Source organism: Neovison vison, chromosome 10 (assembly GCF_020171115.1).
Source record: "Neovison vison isolate M4711 chromosome 10, ASM_NN_V1, whole genome shotgun sequence".
NCBI lineage: Eukaryota > Metazoa > Chordata > Mammalia > Carnivora > Mustelidae > Neogale > Neogale vison.
Window position 1 is genome coordinate 31788439 of NC_058100.1, and position 23938 is coordinate 31812376.

A 23938-nucleotide genomic window follows, 5' to 3' on the forward strand; every position below is an offset into this window, starting at 1 on the left:
AGGAAAGCGGGTCTCTTCAGCCTGGCTTCAGGCGCACACGTCTCTACAGCCATTTCTTGGTGCTGGGCCGTGTGCTGCCTTTCTTATCAAGCCCTCCATAGTCACCTTCTATTTTGTTTGGCATTTTTCAAGAAGTTTTTAGGAATTTTTCTTCCTTCCTTCCTTCCTTCCTTCCTTCTTTTCCCCCCCCCCCCCTTTCTTTCAGTATGAGGAGTAAGAAGAAAGCATTTGCTCATTTCTCACTTTGTTTTCTTCAGCTTCTTACTTACAGAACGGGTTTTGATGAGCTCTGCTCCAGGTGGCGACGGTCCGAGGGCGACCGTGTGCTGGGCAATCACTCCAGTCATAGTCACAACCACTTGGAAACCTCTTTTGTTTATCTGTTCTTCAAACAAATGCTTTCGGGGCTCGGAGTGTGTGAGGCAGCGATGGTGCGTGTGAGCCGGCCCGCAGAGCGCGAGCGCCGGCTGCTCTCCGGGAGCTTCCAGCATTAGTGCAGACACAGCCGTCGCACCCCAGGGCAGCACAGGTAAAATCCCAACAGGAACGAGGTCTCTGGAGGTCCGGCCGTAAGGGGAGGCTTGAGCTCAGCAGAGATGTCGGCAAAGCCTCCCTAAGTAAGCGATCATTGACCTGAGATCCAGGTGACAAGAAGAAGAAGGAGGGAAGAGCTTTCTAGGCAGTGGAGCAGCACGTGGAAGGCCTGACGCGCGGAGACCTACGTGTACTGGGGGGTCGGCACATCGACAAGATCTGATGATAGCTCGGCCTTGGGAAGTCGTAGAGAAGGAAGCCAAAGAGGTGTCTGGGCTGGTGGCTAAAGGATGGCCTCATTCCAGAAGTCGGGAAGTACGAGAAAGAGAGTATTAGCCTTTTTGTTTGTTTCTTTGTCTGGGGCATTGAGACTGGGAGGTGCCTTTGGGACGTCTGCCAGGAGCCGGTGGGCGCGGCGCTGAGGTACTGGAACCACGGGTCCTGGGTGAGGGTTCCAGAGAGAGAAGAGAGCAGAGAATCACGCAGTCCTGGGGACTGACCCCTGGGGACGACGGACGTCTGAAGGGCAGGGAGAGGAGGAGGAGGAGCCAGCCACGGAAAGGTAGAGTGAAGTTCGTTTTTCTTGTCGAATGTTTAGATATTGAAAGTCAACTGGACCAAACCAGTTGTCAGAAGGAAGTGGAACGTATAAGGGAGAAGGCTCGATGCGGAAAAGTGCCCAGGAAGGCATGGAGGGATGAGATCTAAAGTCCCGTGTCCCGGAGAGGTTATGGGGATATCGTCACCGCATATTTTGCTCAGTTTACGGCACGAAACAGACAGCGTCACGGTTTCACGGAGCTTCTGGTCTCCGAGGGGCCGGCGGGGGCCCGATTTGACTTCCAGCTGCACAGTCCTTGCCTGGGGAGCGTCTCAGGAGCGCTGGAGAGCTGTGCGTTGTCGCGGAGACTCTCAGCCCCACAAGGGTGTCTTCTCTGAGTCCCTTTCTCCACCTGGCCGTCCAGAGCGCCCACGGCCATGTGCCCTGACTTGTCCTCGAAGGAACAACGTGAAGACGTCGGTCCTTGTTTTTCTTTTTCTGTTTTGCTCAGCAGAATTATTTGGCTCTACAGAAATCCCATTTTAAATTCCATGAATCAGCTCTCCCTCGCGCGCAGAATTTTAGCATTTGGGGCTGTTTTTGTGGAAGCGTTTGTAGGATGTAAAGTGACAGCTGCCTTTTGTCAGATGCTCGTTCCCGCTGTGTCAGTGACTTGGTCCGGAAAGTTACAGACCGGAAGGACTCATGCCCCCGGCAGAGAGCAACGATGGGTGTGATTCCACGGAAACTGTTAAATCCCGAGACGTTGTCAGAGAAAGCGTGTAACCCTGGATGTCCCTGCTGAGCCTGAAATGGGGTCCAGCTTGAGAATCACCTGGGAGGGAAAGGCAGAACGTGGGCTGGGAAGGGAAGCTCTAGGAAGGGGCACTGGGGCGAGGGTCAGGCCACGTAAAATTTTATTTTAGAAGCTTAACCCGCTGAGCCACCCAGGAGTTCCTAGCCCTAATTCTTTTTAGAAATAATTCCTCCAGGAACACCGGGGTGGCTCTACTGGTTAAGGGACAGCCTTCGGCTCAGGTCATGATCCCACGCTCCCGAGATCGAGCCCCACATCGGACGCCTTGTCCTCAGGGAGCCTGCGTCTCCCTCTCCTTCTGCCATTCCCCCTGCTTGTACTCTCTCTCTCTCTGTCAAATAAATAAACCAAATCCAAAGGAAAGAAAGAAAAAAGAGAGAGAGAAATAATTCCTCCAGCAAGTGTTTATTCTGGTACCTGATGTTTGTGCTTAGACCTGCCCCGGGGCATCTACCCGGGGATCAACCCTTCAGGACACCAGACCCACAGGAACTTGTCTCGAGCCAAGACCGCTGTGAGCCCAGAGAGCCCTGCCCTGCAGAGAAAAACACTCGAGTCCAGAATTACTCTGCCCAGCGAGCTCGGCAGACGCATTGCTGTACTGCACGGGGAGAAGGCCAAGTCCAGCGGGAAGGACACGTGGGAAGGCGGGGGGGGGGGAGCGTACAAGTGCATCACACGGAGCCAAGTCAGCGTGTGAACGGGAGGGAGGGTCCCCTGGCGTCCTCCTTCCTCACAGCTTCTGGAAGCACGGCCTGTGCCTTCCGGAGGAGTCATTCCAGCCTCCCGGGGAGGGAGCAGATGGGCCCTCACGCTTGTGTGCAGGCAGGGGAGGGGCGCGGGAGCTCAGTGTCCCAGCAGAGTGCCGTGTCCCCAGGGCTGGGGGGGACAACAGCAGGACCCCTGCCAGCCTTTCCCGGAGGCACTTCAATGCGTCTCTCCCTCCCCGCACCCCAGGTCTCTGGTGCCCCAGGGGCCCAGGAGACGGGAGTGAGTTGAACTCCGGTTTTCTGGGGGGCAGAGGTAGACTCCCCGGCTCGGCCACTCCGCCCCTCCCCCACAGCCCTTCACTGTCTTGTCTGGAGAGCGAGGGCCTGTCCTCGAAGGTCTGGGACGGCTAAATAGAGCAGCCCGTGCTGTGTCCTCGACCACAGAAGATGCTCAGGGGGTGTCCGTCCTTGTCCCCGGGGCGGTGTTCCGGCCTGGCCGGTGGGCACTGGTGTGATTTTCTCACGGCCGTCACACGCCGCCACGGCCGTGCCACGCCGGGGCTCCAGCCCCTTACCTAAGGACCGCGCTCCGCGAGCGTCCCCGGTACCTGGCGAGGCGAGCCCAGAGGGACCCTCCACAGCTTTTGTCAGAAGAGGGCAGAGCTCCGTGGGTCCTGCGCACGTGGAATCCCTGCTTGGACACTGTTTGCGCCATGCCTACCCCTGCTGGTACTGCGGCAGGAGCGGTGAATCCCGTCCGCCGAGCTGTGTGGAGCAGGGGCTCAGCCCTGAGGGGCTCACGGAGGGGGACTTGCGCCGTCATGAACTGAACGCCGAAGCTTAGATGCGGACGCACAGCTCCTCACGGGCCCTCTTGTCGGGCTGTGACCTCCTTGCCTCGGAAGCCTCTTCTGTCCGGGCAGCACAGGGTCAGAGTGTCTGTCCCGCAGCAGCATCTCAGGCCGAATTAAACAGACTTAGACAAACAGATAAGGACACACCGAGCCCTTGGTATTTCTTGGCATTCTTTGTGCCACGCGGAACCTTCAGCATAACCTGGCAGAGGAGAGCGTTGTCAGTGATGGTTTGTGGATGAAGAGACCGATGGTCTGAGTGGCAACCCGCGGTCACGCAGGCAGAGTCAGGTTTCAAGCCTGGGTCTTCCTGACTGTGAGAGCCCAGGTTCCCTCTGGCCGTGCTCCGCTGCCTTTCACAGGACGTGCCAAGTGCGGGGAGTTTTCCCTAAGAACGTTCTGACGCGTCTCGGCGTGGGGATGGAGCTCTGATGGGAATAGCAAGAGTGGCACCCGCGGCCTCGGGCGTGAGGACAGCGCCAGCAAGCCGGGGCCAATGGCCACCGCTGCCCATTGACCACACCATCTGCTGTCGGGTCCCCTGGCTCCTCCCTTGTCCAAACCACAGACGCTGCCCCCCTCTCCTGGCTTCGGGTCACATCCCGGTGTCTGAGTGGTGGTGGCTGCCTGGAGGGCGCTGTGACCTCTCAGGCCCTGTGGTCCCCAGACTGAGCTTCCTTCAGGGAAGGGCCATTGCAGCCACCGCCTGAGACGGCTCGTGTGCTGAGAAAGGGAGTGTTTGTTTCAGGTCCCGAGTCCAAGTTCCAGTTCTTCCCTCTGGTGGTTCGTCCAGGCCTCAAAACCAGGAGATGGGACCACCTCGGTGCCAGGTCTGGAGGCTGGAATAAAGCTCCCCGGTCATGGTTGTAGAGGGCCACCCGCTGTTGTGGACGTGCACCCTGCTCCAGGGGCCTGCAGAGTTGTTGTAATTCTCCTTTATTGTGTAGGCTTTTAAAATTCCCACTGAAAACAGATCCCAAAGCACGCATTGGCAGAGTAGGAGAGGAAGGGCCGTCATCCGTATGAGCCACACAGCTGCAGCCAGAGCCGCTGGGAACGTGCGGAGCAGCTGGGACAACGGCCTCCCTGCGCGCCCCAGACCCCGGTGGCCCGAGTGGTCCGAAGTGACCGCTGCTCTGAGTAGCGTGGGCGGTGGGGAGCGTCGGGGCGGCACATCCTACCACTCCCAGCCTCGGGCTGCCGTTTCCTCACTTCCCTTGGCTGCAACCAGCGGGGCTGTGCAGAAGCCCCAGGGCTGGCCCAGCTGGGTGCGGAGAAGAGCAGTGAGAAAAGGAAGCGAGGGATGGAGGCACCCCACGGAATGGGAGAAGATATTTGCAAATGACAGTACAGACAAAAGGTTGATATCCAGGATCTATAATGAACTCCTCAAACTCAACCCACACAAAACAGACAAACACATCAAAAAATGGGCAGAAGATATGAACAGACACTTCTCCAATCAAGACATACAAATGGCTATCAGACACATGAAAAAATGCTCATCATCATTAGCCCTCAGGGAGATTCAAATTAAAACCACATTGAGATATCACCTTACACCAGTTAGAATGGTCAAAATTAACAACACAGGAAACAACATGTGTTGGAGAGGATGTGGAGAAAGGGGAACCCTCTTCCCCTGTTGGTGGGATTGCAAGTTGGTGCAGCCTCTTTGGAGAACAGTGTGGAGATTCCTCAAGAAATTAAAAATAGAGCTTCCCTATGACCCTGCAATTGCACTCCTGGGTATTTACCCCAAAGACACAGATGTCGTGAAAAGAAGGGCCATCTGTACCCCAATGTTTATAGCAGCAATGGCCACAGTCGCCAAACTATGGAAAGAACCAAGATGCCCTTCAACGGATGAATGGATAAGGAAGATGTGGTCCATATACACTATGGAGTATTATGCCTCCATCAGAAAGGACGAATACCCAACTTTTGTAGCAACATGGACGGGACTGGAAGAGATGATGCTGAGTGAAATAAGTCAAGCAGAGAGAGTCAATTATCATATGGTTTCACTTATTTGTGGAGCATAACAAATAGCATGGAGGACAAGGGGCGTTAGAGAGGAGTAGGGAATTTGGGTAAATTGGAAGGGGAGGTGAACCATGAGAGACTATGGACTCTGAAAAACAGTCTGAGGGGTTTGAAGTGGCGGGGGGGGGAGGTTGGGGGAACCAGGTGGTGGGTATTATAGAGGGCACGGCTTGCATGGAGCACTGGGTTTGGTGAAAAAATAATGAATACTGTTTTTCTGAAAATAAATAAATTGGAAAAAAAAAAAAAAAGGAAGCGAGGGAAAAACCAAACAAAATGCCGCCCCACCGTGTAACAGCAGACTCTCCCGTCCCAAGCACAGTACGGGGAGCTGATTCTGTTGCTGGAAGACACCTGGCCTGCCAGTCTGGAAATGGGGGACACTTTCCGGGCCAGGCCTGGGCAGATGGAGGATGCAGAGCGAACCCCTGGGTCACGCCATGGGGTTGATCCTGGTCTTCCCTCAGGGTGGGGTTTCCTTCTTGGGGCTGGGCTGCCCTGCCCTGGTTAGTCCAGGGGATCTGCGACCACATCAGTTTTCTGCACACATTAGGAGCATATTTGGATAGATTAGACCCTTGTGCCTCCATCTCCCTGGGAGGGAGGATTGGCGACCAACGATGAAAAGATAGTTCCGGTTCAGAACTGGAAGTAAACAGTGGACAGAGGAGCTCTCGGGGATCCCAAGAAGATCTGGATGGGGTCGGGTCTTGCAGTCCAGCCCTCGGCCGAGCTAAGGAAACTGCTCAGAGTCTGGTCCCACCCCAGAAATCCAGTTCTGGAACACGAAGGGCAAGTAATTGGGGCCCATGTCACTCCTTCCCGATCAGGGCCTGTGCTGGCCGTCGGCAGTCAGTCACGGCACTTTCTGAGCCTGAGCCCAGTCTCCCCAGCATTAGAATCTTTTCAACAGAGACTTCGATGAAAATTTACCCATTGTCAGGAGCTGTCACTTGAAATTCATTTATTCATTCATTCATGTGACAAATATTTATGGAGCTTTTACCTTATGCCAAACAGTGTAACAGGCACCGGGGCATGGTGCTGGGAAAAATCAGAAAATATTCCTGCTCCTTCGAGCTTGGAGTTCAGCGGGAGAGCTGGGTGTCCCTCAGACGGTCACGTCAGCAAATTCAAGTCACGGTCAGTGTGACCAGTGTGTCCAGTGAGAAACATCTGATGTTCCCGAAGGAAACATTGCGCCTGGCTGGAGAAATCGGGAGAGGAGGAGGGTCAGTCGGGATCTGAAGGAGGGGTGGGGCTGGCCGAGCCGCAGGTAGGGGTGGAGGAGTGCTTTGGGCGCGGGGAGAGCCTGTGCTCTGCCTGCGGGGGCGCCCGGGAGCGTGAAGGTGTGCGGGGGCCGAGTACAAGAGGAGGGTACACGGGCAGGTGGGGCCCGCGGCCTGCTGGGTTTCTGAAGCGCAGGGAAGGCGGTTCGTTGTTCCTCGGGGAGCCAGAGAGCAGTAGGTAGGATGCCTGTTCTGGAAAGGTCCCCCTGGATAGAGTGAGCGTGGAGAATGGGTTCAGGAACCCACTGGGATGACGGCGAGACCAGTGTCCTGGGTCACAGTGTGATCCGTGGCATTGTGTGGTGTGGTGTGGTGTGGCCAGAAAACCGTGGAGATCGCTGACGCGCAGGCTCCTAAGGAAACGGGTCTGCTCTGGGGTTCAGCGCGGGTGGGAAGGGGCTCAGTGGGAAGGGGAGGCGCTAAGACTTACCAGAAGACCCTTAAGTCACTCCCTCCAGTCCCGGGGCTTTGGCGGGGCATGGCTTCTCACCTCTAGGCCCGGAGACAAGGAAGCATCTTGAGCACGTACGTCAGCGCAGGAGCCAGGATATAAATCCTGTCCCCCAGATTCCCACGCAGGCTGCTTGCTGGAGGAGGGGGACGGGAGAAAGCACATTTGCTTGTGGGGGCTCCCGACGGCCCCCAGGGCCCATCCATGCAGAACAGGGGCATCTGCTAGGGCCTCATGGGTTGGCAATGACGACGGCAGGCACAACGCCTCCTTTCCCTTCACAAAGCGCCTCTCCCAAGTTTTTCCAGACTGATGAAGAGATTTTGCATTTCTAAAGATTGCTAGGACGGAAAGCCGCCTGGTCCTACCTTTTCTACAGACTCGGTGCTGGGCAAAGACTTTAACAGAAGTTCCCTTTACCTGCGGATGAGGCTCAGAATCAGGGGCTCCTGCGAACACCGGAGCTCCGACGTTTGGGATGCGGAGCGTGTTGTAGCCTCCCTGCAGTTAGTAACTGGCCGCGCGAGCTGTGGTTGCCACAGAAACCAAGTCGAGCTGGATTTAGCGTTAAATTATCGGGTACACGCAGAGATGGAGTTAAACATTGGTCTGCTGCTGTTTTTTCTTTTCTTTTCCAACGGAACCTTCCCAGCCAGCGGTACCCACATCTGTGAAGCTGAACGACAAGTTGTGCCAAAGGCGTGGGGACTCGGGAAGCTTCATGAACGGCAGGGGCCGCGATCGGCCCCAGGGGCAGGATTCTCGCCTGACCATGTCCCTCCCAGACTCGTGGTCCTGCCCGTTCGGAAGGAGCATCTCAGGGAGGATAGAGAAGGACTTGGATCGAGTCCAAAACCACAGCTTCCCATACCGTCGCCCTCAGCGACACGGGGCTGCCACACCCTTGCGGCGCGGCTCTCTCAAGTTGGGTGTAAGATGTCGAAGACAGCGCGGCGAAGGGTGCACGAAGCTCTGTCGTGGATCCGTGATAGCGACTGCAGGTCGAAACGATCATATTTTGCATGTCTTGGGTTAAGAAGAGAAATTACGAGAATTAATGCCGTCTGTTTCCTTTTACTATCTTTAGTGTCTCCAGGAAGAGAATCCGAGCTGCATCTGTGGCTCCCGTGACACTTCTATGGGACGGCGCAGGTTCAGGGACTCTCGCCGGATGCTGGGTCGACTTGCCGTCGACGGACGGTGTTTGATCTGGAGACGCGTCACATTCCTTACCTGCGCGGTACGAGCTGTCTCCTTCCCCTTCACGCCTTTCCAGGAGGGTCTGGCTGGCTGCCGGCGAGGACCGTGTGGCGCGCCGTGTGATGGCCCTTCAGGGTCCAGGTCCCCCCACCCGCGTGTTATCTGCTGCTGACTCTCAGCCGAGTCTTTGTCGGGAGTCGCTTGCCGCTGAGGGGAGGTGGGTCGTGCCCTTTCAGGCAGGTCTGTGAAATCCAGGTGCTTTGTCCCCGATCAAGCACAGATGGGGCTGGAGAGCTCAAGCGAGCGGCTCCGACCTCCTGTCACCGTCACTGCTGTCACTGCTACCCCAGCTGCGAAGGCCTGGGCTGCCACCGAGCCTCACCTGGGACAGCCTGGGGCGGAGAAGAGAGGGCGGGTGTGGGTCACAGATGGCCTGACTGTGTGTAGCGCTCCGAACCGCGGCCTGCGTGGGGGGCCCGTGAAGACAGAGGTGAGGGGTGAGGCTCTCAGAGGCCTCGCGGGGTGGTCTCGGCCGTCCGCTCCGTGTGGAATGAGTATGTGCTCAAGTAAGAGTATCCGCAGACTCACGAGAAACAGCGGACAGCGTGGCTGCTGGCTAGCGACCCGCGGAGGAAGAGACGGGAGGATTTAGGGCCTGGGGACCAGGGCAGAGGCATGTGGACGGACTTGTGGGAGGGAGCATAAGGGGTCGGGGCCACTGCATTTCGTGTTCACACCACCAGGAGCAGCCGCAGCAGGAGAGGCCCTTGAACAACTAAGCCGGCAGAGTGACTCCGCCCGAGACACCACGGGCCCCTGTTCCTCTGGCGCCTCCGTGTCTGAGAAGTGGCTGTGAGTGGAGCGGTGGCCCTGTGGTGGCCGGGCCCAGGGCAGTCCGGGCGGTGTGGACGCAGACACCAGACCGGCATCCGCTAGAGGAGGCTGGGAACCCAGGGGTGGGAGTGGTCCTGCTCAGCGCCTGGCCGGGTGGCCCACCTGTGGGGTCTGTGCCTCAGCCTCCAGCCCGCAGGGGTCACGGGACCCCGCAGCTGGGCGGCACGGGCGTGGGGCTCCTTCGGCCCGGGGAGCCTGCGTGCGCCAACACGGCTGGAGCGCCCCCGGGCTGCCGCCGGTTCCGTGCTCCTGGGAGGGGCTCGGCCCCAGGCCTGCGCTCAAGGCTCCGGGACCGGACTCGCAAGCAGAGTCCAGGGTTGTGAGTCTCGCTCATGCCCAGCTTTAAAATTGGCTTAAACTTTATTTTTTCACTCTTCCCAGCTTTACTGAGAAATAACAGATACATGCCACTGTGTAAGTTTAAGGTAGATACAGTGGCACATCCTAGCTTCCGTCTTTAATCCATTTCGAGTTCGTTTGGGTGAGCGGAGGGGACTGGGCTCGCGTCCTGGGGTTGCACGCGGGCAGCCGCTTTCCCCACGCCGCTGCTCGGAGGCGCCGTCCCGTCCCTGTTGACTGTCCCTGACCTGGGCCATCTTTACTGAAGGGGACCGCGGGGGTCTCGCTGCTGCGCTCCCTCTCTCCCCAGCCTTCCCACGGCAGCGCCCCTCCTGGGACTCCCTGAGCGCCCCCCGAACGGTTCCGTCTGGAGCCCTGCCGCCTTCCTTCAAGATTTCTGTCCTTCATTCTCCGCTTGCTTTACCAGCAGCTGGTTTTGAGAGACGCCTTGCCCGAGGAATCAAGCAGCCATTGCCGGCAGACCTCATTTTCCTCACACGGCACTCTGGGCCCGAAGTAAGGGGCAAGACGGGCCTGATGCCGCGGGGTTTGTCGAGTGAATGAATGTGGTGATAATGGCTGAGTGGGTCTAAGAACCTTCGTATCTCAGTTAACCCTTCCTCGTGCCTATCAGTAAACTTCTATGAGGCCCATCTTACAGGGGAGAGAAGTGAGACATGGAGTGGCTTATGGGAGGCTGTGGCGTCTCCTTTGGTGGAGATTGTGGCATTTGGCCTTTTTCCTGTCTCAGGCTGTGAAGGGACAGCTCAGCTGGCAACATTCTTTATGGGCGAGCGGGGGGGGGGTGCAATGAGAGAAAAGAGAAGCAGAATTCATGACGGGATCTTTTTTATTTTAAGAGATGGACATTCAGAAGCTTTGGGGGAAACTTCGACAGTTGTGAAGTCATTGTGTTTGTTGTCTCAGGTATTTATTGGGGTGATCAGAAGTAAAACTGCTGAATTAATAATGGCTGATGTGATCTCGGGGGAGGCAGTGGGTAGGGAAGAGGGACTGAAGCTTGTGTCCTTCTCAGTCAGCCGGGGGAGATGGGGCCCCCAGGAGACCAGTCGGTGGTGACAGCTGAAACATTTATTTTCTTTTAGATATAATCGACACGCTATGTAAGTTTAAGGGGTGCGACACGTGCATTTGACCCCTGGGTGTGTTGCAGCATGGTCACTGTGGAAGATCTCGAGGGGCCGGGGCGGGGGGTGATCGGTTTCTGAAATCTTTAAGAAGAAAGTGGCAGGTGCGGAGCTCATCTCCAGACGTCAGCCGGCGGCAAGTCCCCCGGGACGCGAAGACTCAGCCACGGAGCTTCCTTTCATGGGACCGGGGCTCTGGGAGGGGAGAGGGGAGGTGACATGTGGAGATAGATGGCGCAGCACTAAGCCTGAGGCAGGAGAGGGGGTCGGAGGTGGGGCCTGCACGGTGAGGTCAGCAGCGTGGCTGGGAAGGAAATTCTGCAGAATTGCTGCGGCAGACGCACATCTGAATCGTGTGAGTTCAGTCCAGCCTTTCCTTGGTGCGAGGGGAGTCCGTGCTGGAATAAGCGGGGGCCAGTGTGTGACCCTGGACATGCCCCTTTACCGTTCAGGTCCACAGCTGAACCAGAGGTCTCGAAGGCATCTTTCTGTCCTCAGTGGGAGCAGAGGACACACACAGCAGGGAGGAGACGTGTTAGGGGCTCTGCCAGGACTTTCCCGGGGAAGGCGACTGCTTCGCCGTCTGACGGGGTACGGGGACCACGTTTATAGGTACCACGTTGTCCCCTCGTTGGGGGAGTCTGCCAGCCTCAGACCCTCAGTGGCCAGAGTAACAGCACTGCGGTTTTCGGGGAGCGTCACCACTGTGGGCAGAGGCAGCTCAGAGGCGGCAGGTGGCGCCCTTTCTCCGGGAACAGGTTGGGGTCCGCGGCTGGCGGGGAGCAGGTCTGTGCCCGGGCGTCTCAGGGACCCCAGCAAAATGGCGGGTCAGGACTATCCTCACGCAGAGCTGTGCCCTCGCCTGGACAGCCCCCATGGGCTCGGGCTGGAGTGCTGACTGAGACGCCCGTGCACAGCCCCTCCCTGACCCGACGCCAGAGCTGCATCTGCCCGGGACGGTCAGCATCACAGCTGCTGACTGCGCATGTTTGGGCTTTCGTCCCGACAGGGAGGGTCACAGCATCTCTGGGTCTGGTGACCAAGTCATCACTCACACTCGGGCAGCTGAGGGCACCAGGGGCTCCTGCCACAGTGGGTGAGACACCGTTTCTGGGGGACGTAAGGGCGGCTGGATTCTGGGAGAAGGAAGCCCTTACCTGGGGGACTAGCTTTGACCCGGGAAATGTTGCAGTTTTTGAGAGAAGAAAAATCTGAAATGGGATCTTCTTCGAAGACATTTTAAGTAGAAACGAGCAAACAAGCAAAGAAACAACAAAACCACAGAATAATCTCATAATTAAGTCAAAAGATCAGTGGGTTGGAATTCAGGAATCTGGCAAGGCCCCTGGTCGGCAGTGTGGCTCCAGGCAGGTTCCGTATCTCCCGTCCTGTCTCACTTGGATCCGCAGTAGTCATGACGTGCGACGTCTCTTCTTGTTCGACTGCGTGCGTGTGTGTGTGTGAGAGACAGAGAGGGAGAGAGACGCGCATTCTTGGGGACGGAGGACACTCCCTCACTCTGATTTCCATTTCAGCTATTAAAGCGCGTGAGAAAGAGCCGTCACGCTGCTGGGACTCGAGGAAGTTCCTTCAGAAGCGCCGTGACCCACAGACATGTGCTTCGGGTCTTCGTTTGGTTTCTGGAATGGCCGCTGGCCTCCCGTCAAACCCCATCCTCTGGCTTCTCAGGGGCAGCTTCAACAAACTGAGTCCCGGTGGGAGGGCGACCGCTCTTCCTCTACTCCTGGGGCACTGGCAGCATTTGGTAGCGGTGAGGGGAGAGGAGACAGGCCGGGAGCAGGTGGTGGCGGGGAGAGCGCAGTGTTACACCCCCGCTCGGCGGGCTTGCGACTCATCGATGGGTTTGGCCGCCAGAGGAACAGCCGGAGCCCTACCTCGTCTCTGCTCTGGAGGAGCTCACTGACTTGCCAAGGTGACGGGGTCTATGTTTTCCCGTCAGCTCGAACAAGCAAGTTTAGGTCCCAAAGGGCTCCCAGACGTGCCCGGCTCAGAGGGTTCTCCCTGCCACGCCCTCTCACCCCACACAGGGCTTGGCCGGACACGGTCAGGAGTGAAGAGGGCGACGTTCAGACAGAGGGATACACCTTTGCATCGCTTTGTCCCGGTGCCCGCGCGGTCCCCAGGCTGCCCGGCCGGGGATGCTGTTTGCTCTGATTCCTGAGCGGAGGTTTGGAGGACGCGATGAGGCCAAGGCCTCAGAGCCCTGGGGTAAAGCCGCCCTCCTGCGCGCTCTGCGGCAGCGGCTGTGAACGCCGCACGCTGGGAGGCACGTCCCGGGGCTGCCCCCGCGCCTCTGCCAGACGCTGCTGGGCGGCCGGGGCCTGGCGCCACTGGGCCTGAGCGCCGGCTGCACCGTGAGCCACGGACTCATCACCGCCGCCGTTTGCCTTGAGCAGCCGCAAGAGCTCTGGGACTCTTTCCTTTTCTGAAAGAATTTGTAGCGTAACTCTGGAGACTGCAGAAGAGGGCCGGGAGTCGAGGCTTCGAAGCTCGATCCTGAAGAGCAGCCTAACGACGCGTTTCCATCCGAATTCTCATGCAGACTGGCTTTCCCCAGCCCCGGGGGGAGGCAGCCGCTCGGGGGCAGCTGTTCCGTCAGTCGCACCTGTGCATCAGACATCCCGCCCTGCCCCAGACCGTAGGGGGGCGGGGGGCAGGGAGTGGGACGGCCGGTCGCCCCGGGGACTGTTAGACGGCTGACCCTTGGCCTTGCCCCAGGCCGGCTGACGCAGTCTCACGGCAAGTCTGCGAAAGCCGTTATTTCGTACCTGGTGGAGCAGGTGCAGAGCCGCCCGGGGACCTACGGAAATCGGGAGAGCTCTCTGCCAGCACGCGGAGCGTTCCTGGGGAGGCAGAACGGAGGTGCGCGTGGATCCTGGTGCGTCATGCCCGACGACGCCGGTGGAGGACCGAATCACGTTTATAGTCTGAGCGCTCGCCCGGGTGTGGAACAAAGCCCTGTCCGTCTCCGGGTGGGGCGGGGGCGTCCCGATGTGCTCGCAGGGACTGCGCCGTGGAGGGACTTTGGGAGAAGGCTGCGGCTCAGACTGAGAACCGGTCAGGCGGGGAAGGAAGCTTGGAGCAGCGTCAGGCCGTGGTGTGCCTGCAATGACTCCAGCTGCTGGGGAAGACACAGAAAGATAATTAACTTTTGTTTGGTTTTGACGTTTTGGGAATTTAGTTAGATTTACAGGATCAGTCAGTCTTGGAGCTACTGGCCAAATGGAAGAAAGAGGGGAGGTCTAAGAGGTAGCAGGGCCATGGCTGTCCTGTTCCATCTTCAGAGGTTCGGTGCTTGTGTTAAGGAGAAGCCACGGGCCATTTCGCTGGATGCCAGCGGCAAAGACTCGGAGGCTCTTACCTTCTCACCTAGAGGCGCGGCTGAGCCCTGGGGCTGGGCTGACGGGGAGGACGGAGCCCGGGAGGACCGAGCCCCGCTGGTGTCCAAGATGGCGGGTTCTCCTGGGCGGCCATCGCAGCGACTTGTCTCACGGAACTCGAGCACGTTGACCCCGTGCCTGGTAGACAGGCATTTCCAGGGGCGTGAATATGTGCTTCGACCCAGTTCCCGGTATTTCCTGCCCTTTCCAGGTCTGGACCCATGGATCGGGCTCCACTGTCTCTTTCCTCCCTTCCCTGCCGTTCGGCGGGCACTGATGCCGTCTACCTGCCTCCGCCCAGAGCTGCCAACGCGTCGTCCGTGTCAGGGACTGACAGCCTCTCTCCAGCTGGCTGACATCTCACAGGGATTCTGGGAGCTTAAAAACTGGGAGCAAGAGATGGGTGAGACCAGGTCACGATATCTGTCTTGGACAAACTTCCTCTGGCGGAGTGATTGCAAAGGGACACCTGAGTCCAGGAGGACTTCTGGGATGGCCAAGGAGAAAGAAACTTACCTCCTCATGCACGAAACCAATCGCTTGGGCCCTGTGCTGTGGGAAGAGGATAGTTAAAGGGGTGGGGGTGGGGGTGGGGTGGGTACAGGAGAGCAGTGGGTCAGAAGTCTGGGCCCAGGCCAGGGCAGCCATAAATGACTCACGACCAACCGCGTTAACCTCTGTTGCACTCAAGGGAATGCGGAGGGTTTAACTACAATTCTCAAGTAATACTCTTATAGTCAGTGGCCACCGTTCAGAGACATAAAGTTCTTTTTAAATTCTAAATACCTGACTGTTCCCGACCAGTACGGCAAGAGGCCTGGAAAGAGCAGGTGTTGTCAGAGTTGCAGCCTCAAAGGGAAGCAGTAACCCCAGGGCCCCGCTGTTTCAGAACACGACCGCCCTCGCTCGAGGGCTGGCGATGGGGCATCCTCTGCGTGTGGTCAGGTGAGCTGGGAGCCTTCTCTGGTCCTCAGCCTGCTTTCTGGGGCCTCCGGTGAGGAGTGAGAACACAGTCCCCACATAGCTAAGAACCGGTTCTAGGGATGAGCCTGCAACACAGACACTTACAAAATTGTTCATTTCTCCGACGTCGGGTTGGGGCTCACTTGTTTCTTTGTCCTTAGCTCCTGAAGCAATGCCTGAAGCCTCAGAGTGAGTCAGTGAAGGCTCACGGAGCCATTTTAAACAGTTTGAGCTTTGGGATTGGCCACGGGGAGGATACAAGATCTAAGAGAATGTCTCTCCTTTACCTCTGAATATTTTCTCAGATGATGCCATACTGGCGGGTCTGCGGCGATTCTCCAGGAAGCTGGAAGCCAGGCCGCCAAACATGGAGGAGGATGCGCTATCCCAGCAACGGAGGGAAAGGGGTTCTCCTGGAGAATTTGGTGAAGTTTTGGTTTCTGCGAGGGCCGCGTGGTGTTCAGAGACGGGCTGCTCAGAGAACACGGGCAGGAAATGATCTCTCAAAGGAGAGATGTCGGTCGGCCGGATTAGTCAGCGTGGCCACGCGGGAAACCCCGCGGGGGCCGGGGACCCGGCACTGGTGTAGCTGGAGCCCCAGTGAAAGGGGGAAGGGAGAGGCTGGGAGGGTTTTAACGCCGGGCTGGCGTGATCCCATTTTCCTGTAGAAGCCGTGTGGGAGGCGAGGGAGAAGCGGTAGCGGAGGCACAGGGCCAGCCAGGGACAAAAGACAGTGACCTGAGTGGGACCCCAGAAGGGCAGCGACAGCCGGCACGGGGAGGAGTCGGACGGGGAAACGCCCGGGGTTGCACTCGACTGAACTTAACTGACGGGTTGGCGGTGAGTGGGAAGGACAAGTCTAGAAAGATGAACATTCAGGGGCTTGAGGTCCTGCTGCAAGGGACAAAGTTCTTTGAGTTGTTTTTGTCTTAAAAACTCATTCAAATTTGCAAAAGATTATATTAGCATTTGCACTGTCATGAAACCAATGTTTCAAACCAGCTAGAAGATGGAACTTCCCAAAGCGTCAGGGAAAACTGGCACTCGGAAAAGCGCACTTGGTCCTGTGTGGTGTCAGAAGTGTCCCTCAAGTACGTGTTTGGGGAAGCGTGACAGTCCTCTGAGACCCGGCCGCGCCCTACTCCCGCCTTCCACTCAGGCCAGACTGGCCTCCCCACGGTCAGCCCCGAGCCTTGTCACGAAGGCTCTGCTTGTCTGGTTTTGCACGTCTTTAAAATTTCCTTCCACTTCTCTCTCCCATCTTCAGGCTCTAATACAGGTGTCCCCTCCTCCAGGCAGCCTTCCAGGCCCTGCCTGACCTACTTTATTTCTTGTTTCTGAAATCTTGCAGACTCATTTGCTGCTTTCTGGGACTTAACCATACATGAAGCCACAAAGGAAAATAGCTAAAAAGAGAGTTCTGAAAGCTGCTGCTACTATTACTATTACGGCATTTGAGGCTGCGTCCCTTGTTTCCCCACACGCATTGTAAGTCCTTTGAGGTCAGGGGTCCATCACTGCTCTTGGATTTGCCCCTGCACTCAGCTCAGTACTGCTGTGTGAACGGACACAGTCATTCCACGCACATTTAAAACAAGCTCGTAGCCAAGTGGAGAAAACAGAGGGTTAACTCTTTATTTTCTCCCCCCCAGAATGTATTTGCATCTTTAAATTCCATGTCTGGGGGCGTGTGGGTGGCTCAGTGGGTCAAGCCTCTGCCTTCGGCTCAGGTCATGATCTCAGGGGCCTGGGATCGAGCCCCACATCGGGCTCCCTGCTCAGCAGGGAACCTGCTACCCTCTCTCTCTGCCTGCCTCTCTGCCTGCTTCTGATCTCTGTCAAATAAATAAATAAAATCCTTAAAAGTAAGTAAATAAATAAATAAATTTCGTGTCTGTGTCCATTAAACAGAAGCTTTACCTCTCAACAAAGCTGAGGTATCAGAAAGCGGGTATCCTCCCCCTTGATGTTTTCTCCTCTTCTTGCCTTTGCCGGGTCGTCTCAGGCGGCTGTGACTCTGCTGCTGTCAGAGTACGAGCCCCTTGACCGTCAGGCCTCCCTGAGCTGAGGTCATCGCCTGGGTCAGACACTTGTCTGGTTGCAAAATCAAAATGCAGGAAGGCTGAGCGCGGCGTGAGGGCAGGCGGCTTCCCGCCGACATCAGCGTGAACACGGAGGCGCCTCCAGAAGCCGTCCTTCCGCCCCTGCGCCCTCCCTGCGTCGGGGGTCCCGGCAGGTCACACTTGGTTGTCTGTGCTCAGAGGTGTCCCAGGGTGGACGCTCCCCCAGGGGATGCCTCTGTCTACACAGCTCGTTCTTACATTCTTCGTTATGCAGAATCTCATCAAAGAGGGTGCTGGGCCCATTTCTTAGGGCAACGTGGGAAAAAAGTGCCAGAAGGAGGTAGGAGGAGACAAGGATCATGTGATACTTTTTTGGGGGGTGGGGGAAGGGGTCTTCTGAAGTTCTGAATCTGGTAAACCTGGGAGGGGAGAATGGAGAAGGGGGAAAATGCAGAGTGGCTGGTGGGGTTGTTTTTGCAAATAGAAAGGCTGAAGGAGGGAAGTCAGACAAAGTCAGACACCGGAGCTGGAAGCTGAGCGTGGAAGCTGGGCTTTGGAGGGATGACTACTCAGTTAAGTGGCCGGATTTTGGGAACTGACTGGAGCCTTCCGAGTTCACGTGCCCTTTTACCGCATGGTGGAAGCCTACCCCGGGCACCGGTTATCGGCTGGCTGCCCCAGGGGTGCGACTTTCCCCCGAGCTAGTCTGCCGTAGCTGCCGTCTCGGCTGGGACTTGAAACAACCCGGCTAGGTTGTCCTGACTTTGTGTAGGTTGGAAGTTACATGTGTCTCCCTCACTGGGAGACACATTTTGTTTTTTAAACTTTTCAGCTAGTTTTGAAAACCAGGCTTTACAAATGACAAAGAGGTTTTAAAAATGTCTGTAGTTCTTTTCCCATATTAAAGGCCAGTTTGGTTGGGATAAGTTATAGAGATTCTTGTGTGCGAGTCGAGAGGACACTTTCGTGCAGTTAACTGGAGCATGAAGGTTTGTGACTCTGGGGACAACACGTTGTAGAGGAGACAAAATGAAAATCTCCCCCTTCGGGTTCGGGTGAATTCTTGGAAGGAGGAAGGTTATGGGGGTGATTATGGAGACGCATGTGCCGTGGTTTCTCCAGATGGACAGATGGGAAAGGTGGGAGCAGGTGCATTTTCCTGTTGGGACTCAGAGGAAAGCACCCAACGGGATGTCCCCTGCATGACATGGCCATGACCCCGGAGAGACACTGCGGGATGGTTAGGCAGCAGGAAGCCTTGAGTTTAGCTCCCTGAGGTCTTTCTGTGTTTCCAGGTGAAGGGAGAAGAATCCAGAAATTCCTCCCTGCCCTGCTGACTGACGTGGAAACCGCGGAGGGTGCCATGGGCTGTATGGCAGACCCCGGCCTGGGGCGTCAAGTGGCCATCACGGCCAGACCCCAGAGGTCGCGCTGTGCTGGCGAGAGCTGAAGTGGCCGAGTCAGCAAGGACCGTCCACCAGGCTCAGGGCAGCTCGAGAGAAGCCGACGGTGAACTCGCCCCGCAGACGACCAGCCACGGGCGCGGGCAGCAGGAGCGCTGACCCGCTGGGAGGAGACCGCCGGGCGCAGGAGGCCCGGGAGGATGTGAGGCCACGCCCCGGGCCACGGCCACCACCCCTGCCCCATCACTGACGCCGTCTCAGGTGTCGGTCGCGAGGAGGGGCCCTCAGACAGCCCGGGCATCTCCATGCAGGAGAGCTTTGGCTACAGGAGACAGGGTCTTTGAGACTGAAGTGATCCATGAATCACCAGCTGGGAGGTGTTTTCCTTGCTGTCCACTTTTCACCGGCCGCGTGGCTGGCCGAGGGTGAGGTCGGTATGGCAGGAGCCGCGCAAGAGATACGGAGTCTTAGTTCCTCACCGCATGGGCACAAGGCACCGCGAGGCCTCCTGCTCCGGCCTCCTTGCTCCCGTGGGCACAGCCGTCTAGAAGTGTCAGGCTTTGCGCGGGGTCTTCTGAATCCCGTTCCTAACGGAACTAACTGTGTTTGGGCCCCGGATAGCCCTCCTTGCTGATTTTGCTGCAGGCGTTTTGTTTTTTTCCTTTGCTGGAGAGTGGAGAAGTTCATGGCAAAATGAACTCGGGATCCTAAAAATGGTAACAGCATGCTTAAGACTGTTCCCAGTTTGCAGATGGTTATAATTAAAACGTCATTTGCAAGTGAGTTGTTTGGAACTCAGAAGGGACTGTTTTCACATAGAGATAGTGTAGTTCTCGGTGACCAGGCTCCCAGACACGTATATTTCCCAATGCAACTGCAGTACAGTCTATTTGAAGTTAATAACCAAGACCGTGATGTACCAGGCCACAGATTACACAAAATAGAAAAAATAAGATTAAACCATGTTTATTGTGAATTGCTAGTGTCTGAGGGAAAACACATTTAATTAAAAAAGGATGAGAGGAATATGAAGGTTCTAAAGAGGGCTTCTCTGCGATTTTCAGTTACAGGCTCTTTGTAAATCTGATTTACTTTGAAAGTCTATAAACTTATCTTCTTCTGTTGTTCTGCGGGGATTAATCTTGTGCATATTGGTGGTGATAATAGACTTTACATTATTGGGGGGACGGGGGTTGGGGAGAATTCCGATTATGTGCCACGCCCTTACCCGCACACTTAAGGTACATCAGGGGACAGAATAAAGTTCCTACCTTTTGAAAAATTTCCTTTCCTACAGGAGTATTGAGACAATAAACCAATGATGGGGATATATTATCAGGTAGGGATAAATGCTTTGAAGAAGGAAGTTAGAGGGAGAGATGAGGTTTTGGATACAGTGGTTAAGACTATCTCTCTCTCTCTCTCTTTTTAAAAATATCTTTTCAGTGTAACAGTATTCATTGTCTTTGCACCACACTCAGTGCTCCTAGGGAGCTGAGAATTTCTCAAAGAAGTAAGGGGCAGTCAGCTTAGACGTGGGGAGGGGGATTCCCGATGGAGGCAACTGCAGCGCGGAGGCAACTGCAGCGCAGAGGCCCGTAAGGAGGGATCTGCTTGGGCGTCTTCAAGGACGGGGGCTGGCAAGGGAGACAGTGGTTGGGGAGCTAGAACGGCCGTGGAAAGACCTTGGGTCTTACTTTAATTGGGATTTTTCTGTGAATGGAATTCTAAGTTTTTCTAAGCGATTTAAGAAAATACGGGACACAGGAGGAGGTCCAGAGTTGAATACCTTTGATGTTTTGTGGTAGAAATTTCTACACTCTTCGTGATAAAAGGTGGACGAGAGAGAGAGCATTTTCATCGTACCCCTGAGTAAACAGATTATAAAACGGCGTGAGGGTCAGCTGGGGCGGCCTTGGGGTTAGAGGATTCCCGGAGGTGAGCGCCGGCCGTTGCGTGGGCCGGGACAGCTTGGCTGCGGTCAGAGCCGGCCTGGGCTGGGGACGGATGAGAGCGTAACCCCGCCCCCTCCAACATGTGCTCAGGCTGGGGAAGTCTGTGCTTCTGTGCGGTGACCTGTCACCTCCTGAAACTGCTGAAATCATGAGAAATAATGCCTCTAAGGGAACCGACGCTGATAATTGTGAGTAGTTTACATATTCCTCTGTTGTTTCAGTGACGCTGGTTCCCCCTTGGCTTCCACATATAATATAAACTCAGGGATAAGGAGGGGCTGAGGCTGCCCCATGGTCCAGGGAAGACCCCCCCCCCCCACCCACGGCGTGAGCACAGCCACCACACCTGACTGCACGTCCCGTGAACCAGCCCCGGCCCTGCTCTCCCGGGGACGCCCCGGCGCACACCGCATCCCCGTGTGCCGGCCTCTCTGGGTGTGCGGCCCACGGTCCAGCCGCCTCCTCCCCGGCCATCCGGCTCGTCGCTGCTGCGGAACGCTCGGCCTCCCGCGTCTGCCGCGTGCGAACACTAACGCAGGCCCTGTCGCTGGCCGCGTGTGACGTGTCCCTGCTGTATCCTCGGGCCAGCGTCTGGTACGTGCTTGCCCAGTCCCTGCTCCTTGGGAAAGACCGGGCCTGGCCTGAGCGTGCGCCGCCCGAGGAGGCGGGACAGGCCGTCCAGGGGCTTCCGCAGGACAAGGGGACTGAGTGTTCCCTGATGCCCACCCGACTCTGAGTGTTTGCTTGTTGTTTGTTTTTCATCCCAAAGACTCTGGGCAGCTTTTATTAGAAAGTGGCTTAACTGGCCCGTTTCGCAGGATTCCTAGCGTCCTTAGCATTTGGCATTTGCGTACGGGCTTTTCAGTGGGCGGCCGACCCCGTTCCAGGTCAGCACGGGCCGCCGCATACTCAGCTCTGGGGGTGGCTCGGGATGTCGCTGCAGGAGCCCCCGCATGAGGAGGGCGTGAGAGTGTGGACGTTTGTATCACTTCCCTGATGCTCCAGTGGCGCGTGAGCACCCCTCCCAGTCGCGGGTCGTCTGGCTCCTCTAAGGTCCGCGTGGCTGCGGCCCCCTCCCCGGGCTGCACAGGTGTGGCGGGTGCTGCCTCCCAGGCCGCAGGGAGACAGCCAGCTCCGGAGCGGCGGGCCTGCCCACGAGGTCTCCCTTCCTTATGTCCCGTGGCTTTACAGACGTGAGCACTGCGGTAGGGCTGGGTTTTGTCCGTCTTTGCAGCCCCGCAGACCCGGCTCAAGCCCTCTCCACCAGGGCCCGCAGGAGGCACAGTTGGTCTACATGGAATGGTGACCCCAGTTGAGACTGGCCGGCAACGACTTCCCATTGCCACGGGGAGCCCCATTCGGGCAGCGGCTGAGCCTTAAGGAGGCTCTTGCCCCTTGATCGGCTCCTTTGCCTTTGGGTCCCGTCTGACGCCCTGGAGCAGTGTTGCGTCGGAGCAGTGGCTCAGGTGTGCAGACTGTATGTGTTCTTCAACGTTTATGAGAACGGGTAGGGGAGCACCACTCCGAGGACATGTCTACCTGACTTTGGCGTATCTGGCTGACAGAGGACAGCAGACTGCAGCTATGGGCGGGGAGCGGGGCACCTCACAATTTGCCTTTTCTCACTGAAACAGGCCTTTTCGACTCCTGTCCCTTTTTATGGACAGAGAGATCTGCAGTGACACGGAGGGGTCCTGGTGGCAGAGTGGACTCATCCGTGTCGTGGTAACAATGACTGTGACGTCACTGTGTGATGATTTCGACACTGCTACCCGGCCATCCTTTCTCCCTCGGGGGGCCTGGCCACTGTATTGCTCATTAGCATTTCCCTAAGGGGGTAGACCAGGGCGTGGAGGTGGAAAGCAAGCCAGTGAATTTTGCTGAACGTGTATTGTTCCAAAAAGCATGTCATCAAAGGCAGGAGAGGGTGTCGAAGTGAAGGGCTAGGGTAGTAGCTGGAGCTGATTTATGTCACAGCACTTCCCACCAGGTGAGGCTGGAGAATTCAGTTTTTTATGAGCTCAGAGAACCTCGTATGTGTATCTCTCAGAGCAGGACCCCACTGAGGTGGACGAGAAGTGTTACTCTGGCTGGGGAGATGGCCATGGCCTCGCGCGGTGGTCTCCCGCCTCTGAAGGGGGTGTCAGCGTCCTGCCTGCACGGTTGCCTGCTGCGTTGCAGGGGTCATATACTAGAGTTTTTATTTCTGGTTATTTGCATCTAAAACAAGAAAGAAACTGAGCTCTAAGAACACACGCTACACGGCTTGACAGTGACTTACGTCTAACACGTGTAAGTGAATGTAGATGCATTTTGGAGACATGCTCAAAAGTTGTCACTCGTGAGAGGGAGTGAGTATACAACTTTGGGGACAACGATGCCATTGAACATGAGCGGCAAATTCCCTTAGCCTCTTCGAAGCCTCTGAGTCGTACAGTACTTGTGCTTAGGTAATTATTCTACTCTCCCAACCTGATCACAGCTCAGGGCTTCTTTCCCAGAAATACTACCGCACATCCCCTTGATGCTATGTCAAGACAAGGTGTCAAGGCAGAGATTTTAACATGTCACGAAAGGGGTAAGTAAAATTGCATTAAGTTGGAATTTAAAGATGGAAAATGGTAGAAGAGTTTCTGAGGAGCCCGGGGGAGGCGTAGCAACATGGTCTGCGAGGGACGCAGCTTTCTGGTGCGCAGGGGCCGACGGGGTCCCGTGCAGGAGGCCCTGGGGTGGTGGGACACCTCCGTGTGGCCACCAGCAGTCGGGCGCTGGGCACGCGGGAGCTGTGGGCGCCCCTTTACCCACCCTTCCTCTTGTCAACCTCTTCTCCTCCCTTTGCTCCAACGGTCGGGAGGCACAGCCCGTCTCACTACTGCGTTGGCTTCTGGGAGGAGACGTGTGCCTGGGGAATTAGGCCGTGTACACCTGAGCATTCGCGACAGACGGATTGCTGCGTGGGAGTGACGAAAACAAGGCAGCTGCGGAGGCCGGCTTTTCTTTTACCAACTTATTCCAAGACCGTTCTTCTAGGTCAGACTCTGCAAATCAGTGAAACGCACAGCGTATCCCTTGGCTGGAAAATGTGATAGTTTCATCTGAAGGGTGATATTTAGGAAAAATGGTCTCCTTGACTCCTTTAAGCTTGATTTCTCTCAATAAGGGAGGTAGGTCCTTGCGGGAGTCCTGCCGCTGCAGGACCCTCCCCCTGACCTGGCCCCAGCTCCCAAGACCCGCCGTGTTTCTGTTGACTCAGAAGGTCACGCTCTCAGCCTCTGGGTCACATGTGCTTGTGCTCTTTGGAGGGTCTTCAAGAAGTGGGGAGCTGGCATG